This window comes from Miscanthus floridulus, chromosome 2, assembly GCF_019320115.1.
Source record: "Miscanthus floridulus cultivar M001 chromosome 2, ASM1932011v1, whole genome shotgun sequence".
Classification (NCBI taxonomy): Eukaryota; Viridiplantae; Streptophyta; class Magnoliopsida; order Poales; family Poaceae; genus Miscanthus; species Miscanthus floridulus.
In genome coordinates this window covers 35,133,731-35,140,457 of record NC_089581.1, presented here as the reverse complement: position 1 = coordinate 35,140,457, position 6,727 = coordinate 35,133,731, and the positions used below count along the sequence as shown (strand labels likewise).

Here is a 6,727-nt window from a genome sequence, read left to right as displayed (position 1 = left end):
TATTAAATCATTTGAGAATGCTTAATATTATTAGGTTAAATGTTGTAGGAATTTTTATGGTAATATGGTGATAGATGTAGCTTTGAAAATTTTATAGTAGCTTCATAGTATTATTATGTGCCCACTATAATTTTTGTAGCTTTAGAATAGACTTAACATAAGGGTAGTTAAATGCTCTTTGTTTCAAATATACATTAAATCATTAGTAGAAATAAAGATATATCCTTTATTTGTAAAGCTAGGTGTTTGTTAGTTGAACCCAATACTTTACTTGATGAAGATGATAGTTAGCTTAATATCTTAGTCATTAGAGCTAGCTTTGTAGTTTACCATGTGTATTGTTAATTTAGGAGCTGTTGTTGCTAAAATACTAAGTGTTACACCATCATCGCATGCATGTAGAGAACGAGTTGGCGGAGATCATGACCATCGGAGACCACGAGTTTGAGGAGGTGATCAAGGAGTACGAGGAGGAGATCCTCGTGTAGGAGGTCTCAGAGCCACCACTGACTGACTGAGCTGACACCGCGCCTTCCCAAGGCAAGCCCCGGTGCATAACCCTTATTTTAAATAATCACTGGATATATATATATATATATATATATATATATATATATATATATATATATATGATGTGAATTTACGTTACAGACTTATTGTTGAAACTACATGCATAGATAAACCTACCTATGAGTCCTACTAGCATAGGTCGAGTAGCTGCTATGCTTAGGCTATCGGTAGCGTGAGCAACCTACCGTTACTCGCAATAGGTGATTATTATTATTATCACTCTCATGATAAATGGTGAAAAATAAATGGAGACTGAACAGGGATATGGTACGGGTATTGGTGGGTATAAGAGGTTGTGTCCCGCGGCCAACGGGGCATAGCTTGGTTACACTGTTTTCCCTGTCTGTGTCGGTTAAGGACCGACCGTTGCATTGGATTCTAGTCAGGTCACAGACTTATTATCCCGAGCACATACTTATTTATGGGAGCAGAGAAGGCTTGTTGTTCTCTTGTCATGGGTTCTAGCTCTTTCTGGACTGACTGATTGGAGGCGGGGATAGTGGAGGTCTAAGCACCACACTGAGTCTAGGACTCAGGTGTGGGGGCTTGGAGTCCAAGTTTGGACGGGGACCTGAACCCCTTGACATGAGAGTGGTGGGTTGGTCCTGCTTGTGCCTGGGGTCTAAGCAGGGCGTGTGTTTTGGGGTACCCAGCTAGGCTACATTGGTTTGCGAATCACCATGTAATACGGTATGATTTGTCTATGATCTAGCACCGTAGTAAGAACTGGAAGATGAAAGGTGGTGAAATGGATCTTATTGCTCAACTCTTGCTTGAAAGTAGAACATGTGCTTACATAGAATAGTTAGCTAATGAACTAATCATGACCGCTAATAAAACACATACATAAGGATTCACTACTAGTGTTGCTTTTTAGAAAAAGGAAATCCAGCAAACCATAAAGCTTATCATATCATTTGGAGTCACGAAATTATTCCCACTAGTCAGGTAAGTCTTGCGAGTACATTGTGTACTCAGGGTTTATTTACCCCTATTGCAGGTGCAGCTTGAGGAGTAGCTATTGAGTGGAGGATTCTTCTGGTGGGCACAGACGGATCCTTGTATATTACCGCTAGATGTTTATTTTAATTCTGCTGTTTAAATTCCGCACTCTAAACTTGGTATTATAATAATGTATTTCTGAGAACTCTTGATGTATGAAATGGAATAAGTTTTGTAAACTCATTCTCATTATTGGATCCTGGAGGAAAAACATGGATTGGTCGAGTTCTCCCTTGGGGTGTGCTCGATGGAACCGTCCGATGTAGCTTGCTTTCAGGGTGCTTAGTGTCTAGTGGAAGACAAGTGCCTCCGAATGTGTGTTATTTCAAGCGGTTCTACCACACCTAAGGACCAGCCACTCTAGAGCGTGAAGTTTTTTCCCAGCACTCTTGAGCAAAGATTTGAAGGCCAAAAAAATGAAGACCTGCGCACCAAAAGACAGAGGAGGCGAATGCCTCGGAGATGAAGACCTGTGAAGGCCTTGGAAGCAAAGACCTGCTCGCTAAGACAATACCAGAGGCAAAGGCCTCGAAGATGAAGACAAGCGCATTGAGGAGCTCCTAGAGGCGAAGACCTATGCGCTGGATGAAACCGATGAACCATGTTGCAGAAGCAGCGAAGGGAACCAAAGTCCAAAGATGAAGACATCGGGCAAATCAACCTCAAGGCACTTAGAGCTAGAAGCCTAAGAAGTTTGAACATGTATAGGCTAGGGTCATGCGTGTGCTCTTTCTCCATGCCCTTTTTCCCAAAGGGTTTTTGGGATGGAGTTTTTAGTGAGACGCACACGTGTAGGTTGCAAAGGGCGATCCTCGCAACCAAGGTTCGAGTTGTATTGTGCCTCTTCTTGTATGAGCATCTACTAGGTCATGTAGTACCGGCCATAACCTAGTAGCTGAGGGGCTACTGTTGGGGGAAGCCCATGTGGTGTATGGGCCAAACTTCCCCTTGAAGAGGCCTAATGGGGGTTAGTGTAGTAGCTTGTGAAATTCACCCCCACCATAGGATCGTATGTAAATTGTCGTTGCCTATGTAATGTCATGAGCATGAGGGCAAGTGAGCTCTTTCTCCCACTCATTTGCAAACCCTCTCCTCTCCACTTCACTCTCCCACTCAGCTGCTCGAAACCGAGTTTCCAATAATCCTGATTTTTTTTTCAAATATCAGTAGATATAAGACTGAGCATAATTAAAGTAGTAGATGTTGTAAAACATACCTGATCCGTCATAAGCATGATATGACCGTATCTCAACTTGCTTGTTATCATACTCAACACCATGTTGTAGACCGAGAATCTTTTTTATGTTATTAATTTCATCAATGCTTGCATCTCTGACATTTAATAATTTGCCTCTCATTGGAAATATTCCATAATACTCTCTCCCTATCTCAGCTAGACCTGCCATCTGCAGGGGACCGAACTTTTCAGTTTGTTAATAAAATAAAATAAACAAACACTGTTACAAATAAAGAAGGTTTCCATTACTCACAGCAAGGGTCGTGGCTGAGTCTCCTTCGCTTAAAATCAACGTGCATTCACCAGCAAATTTAGCATCCTCCAGCTGTGAAACCTCAACTTTTTTCTTCTTAACTCCATCTGTTTTCTTCAGATCTTTTTTAATTTAGAATCTGCTCACATTAGAGGGCATTACATAAGCCACCCCGAAAGAACATAACCGACATTTACCTGCTGCATTTGCCCTTTACTTAGACTCAAACACACCTCCCACTGATCATTTATTTTTTCATGGATTCTGAAAAGAAATAGATACAAATGCAATGTGATAAGAGACGTAATTCAATTTTTGTTTATGGCATTACACTCAAAACTGATGCTTCTACGAAACTTTAACAAACCTGGGAAGTTCATCAGATTGTATGTACAATTTGACATACTGTAAGAAGCTCCGGACAGGAACACTGTTACCACCAACTTGACATCTACTATTTCCCAAAGAGTGGTAATGATATCAATCACTCTCCTCCTCATGAGAGCCACATCATCCTCATCTAATTTGTCATTTTAAATTTGGTGAGATCGGGTTTGAAGGTGACTTTAGTCCAATTCAAGCCCCTTTCGCAATTGGTAATCTGGGACGCTTCCATCTTGTTCATGTTTTCAGAGAAAACCTGCACGCGCATTAAATACAAAAACATCAAATTTGTCTGAACAGATAGCTATCCAGTATAACAATGAATTGATAGTGTCATGCAGATTTTAGCAGTTGCATCTTTCTCGATTTTTTTAGAATGAAGGAACATAAAACCTTCCTGCTACAAGTTACCCCCAATGCCCAGTTTGAAAACCCTAAAATTCTGTGGCAAATTCAGAATCTATTGCCACAATCAATACTAAACCATGAGTATCTAACTGCAAAACACTATCCTTCACATCGCACCTGAGAATACATTTTGCCGCTCCCGTTAGAGGTCTCAATCATAAACTCTGTGGAGTAGATGTTGGTGAGCTTGGCACTATATCCGTTGCTTCCTCTAGTAGTCCTATTTTCGCCATCATCAAAGGTGCTACTGGACATGAGATCGTTGAAGATAAATTGCGGCACATAGACGCGCTCGACCTTGTGGATGACGATGGGAATCCCCTCACCGTTGTTGTAAATAGAGACAGTACACATCGGCACGTTAATGTCGACGTTGAGGGCGTTCAAGGAAGGATCATGCCACTTATTGCCGGCTGCATTAATGAAGATCTCATCGAAAATCTTATGGAAGGCTGGCACGTAGGTGACAATGCGGTGTGCCATGGCGTCGCCCTCGAAGACCCAAAACCTTCTCTGAAAGTTTTTCCAAAGACCCAATAAACATACCCGCTCGCAGCATGATATGCTCCCGCTGCTCCAACTTCCTGTGCGTCTTCACCATGATTCTATTTCTAAATCACACTAACCACCTTTATAGTTTATTTGCCTCTTGAACATTTGCATCAGAAACCTGTCCTACTTTTTTTTTCTTCCTCACGTCCTTTCATGTCTAGATTGGCACCACAATACGCCGCATAACTTTACGTGTGTGGGGTGATTTTTTTCAAGTGCCAAAAAATTGGGAGGTGATTTTAGGAGTGGTTGGAGATGAGTTTTTTTTAATCTTGCCAAAATTCCTAGATTGGGAGACTCTTTTCAATACTCTTGAAGATGCTCTTAGGTAAACGAAACTTGACTTCTTCATTTCAGCGTTCATACGACTAGCACAATAGTGCGTCATTTTAGGAGAGACACATATTACTTCATCCATTCTAAATTGTAAGCATTATTTTTTATATGTATTTAGATATATATTATATCTAAATGTATGACAAAATTATAAATCTAGAAAAAACCACAACGTCTTATAATTTAGAACAACATGAGTATATTATTGTATGAAATAACTAATAAAAGAGTTAAATGCACCAGAGATCTATTAACTTGTGAGAAGGTTTTAGTTTGGTCCATTAACTTTCAAAGTGTCTTTTTGGGTCCATAAACTTTTAAAATGGTTCACTGCAGGTCCATACCTATTTATTTAACCTTAAATTCAAAGCACATTTGTAGAAAACCCTCTACCTTTCTTTATCTTCTATGCGCTCACCCTTCAGTCATCGTACGTAAGAACTTGATTTGCAGTAGTTAGTTGCAGCCGGCTGAAATCTGAATCTTGGTGTGGGAACTCTTTGGCATGCAGGGCATGATCATCTTGACGCTGACGGCCGGCATGCTGTCGTTCGCGTCGCCGCGGGATCAACAGCTTGTTCATCATGGTGGGCGCGGGCGGGATCAACGGCAGCAGTGCGCGAGCACGACGGAGGGACAGTTCGCGGTGCTGGCGCTGTCATTGACGGCAAGCCATGGTAGGTCCAGGGCGGGGCTCACCACGTCGCGACAGCGGCTTCAGCGCAGACGCAACTTGGGAGGAAGGCATGAGGCAGATGCATTGCACCTCCTGCCCAACCGCCGAAATAGCGATGGCGACGAGGGGACACGAGCATGCGGGCCCTTCCCTGCGTGTCCGCGGCGGCCGGCCTTATCCCCTCACACGCTGCGATGAAGCTGCCTGCCCTGCTCAGCTGCTCTGCTCTCCTCGTCCCGCGAATTTTGGAGCCCCCACGCCATGCCATGACCCACCGCTTCTTCCTCCTAGCCCAGCGCGTCCTCCCCCTATTTAACAGCGCCTCCTCATCGAGATGAGACCACCCATTCCAAACCAAACACAGGAGCTAGCTAGCGTCCGACTAGTGACTCGCTTCAACAACCAGCGAGCAGAGAGGCAAGAACCCAAGAGAGAAAGCAAGATGTGTGGTGGTGCGATCCTCGCCGAGCTCATACTGAGCACGCCGGCGCGCCGTATCACGCCGGGCCACCTCTAGCCGGCGGCAAGCAAGGGCAAGCAGCAGCGGAGGGCCGACGACTACGAGGCGGCCTTCCGGGAGTTCGACGAGGAGGAGGAAGAGGTGGAGAGCAAGCCGACGTTCACGTTCAGCACTTCCTCCGCCGCGACGAGGAAGCTAAGGAGGCAGCAGCGCCAGGAGCTGGCCGCGCCGGCGTCGAGCAGGCGCCGCAAGGCCGCCCAAGTACAAGGGCATCCGCCGCCGCCCGTGGGGCAAGTGGGCGGCCAAGATCCATGACCCCGTCAAGGGCGTCCGCGTCTGGCTCGGCACCTTCCCCTCCGCCGAGGCCACCGCGCTCGCCTACAACGCCGCCGCGCACGACATCCGTGGGGCCAGGGCCAAGCTCAACTTCCCCTCACCCGCCGACGCCATCCAGACGAGGAGGACGAGGCCAGCGAGAGCTCCGACTCTGGTGCGCTCCTGGACTTCTCGTGGCAGGGCGTGTCGGCGTACGAAGTGGAGCCCACCGCGGTGCACCCCGCCTTAGAGGCCGCCGACTAGAGTAGCGGCAGCGCCAGAGGACCGAGCCAGAGAGCACCGACGACGAGGCGTCGCCTCGGGCCTCCGACTCCGAGTCACATAGTAGACGATGCAGGTGGCCTACGCTGGCATGATGTAGAGGATGCACTTGGCCTCCCGCGTGGTGTGGCCCGGCCCTAGCTGCAGCGTGTTGCCTTCCCCTCCTGCTCCTCTCCATCCTCGAGTCCATGGGCGTCGTAGCCATGGTGGTGGTCAATGACCACGCCACCGGGGCCACGGCGGCGGACGAGG

At 46.1% G+C, this 6,727-nt stretch overlaps 1 pseudogene; it reads left to right on the top strand.

Moving 5' to 3' along the window:
* The first annotated feature begins 5,676 nt into the window (after positions 1-5,676).
* LOC136536324 (ethylene-responsive transcription factor ERF073-like) lies at positions 5,677-6,457 on the top strand (annotated as a pseudogene).
* Positions 6,458-6,727: the final 270 nt, after the last annotated feature.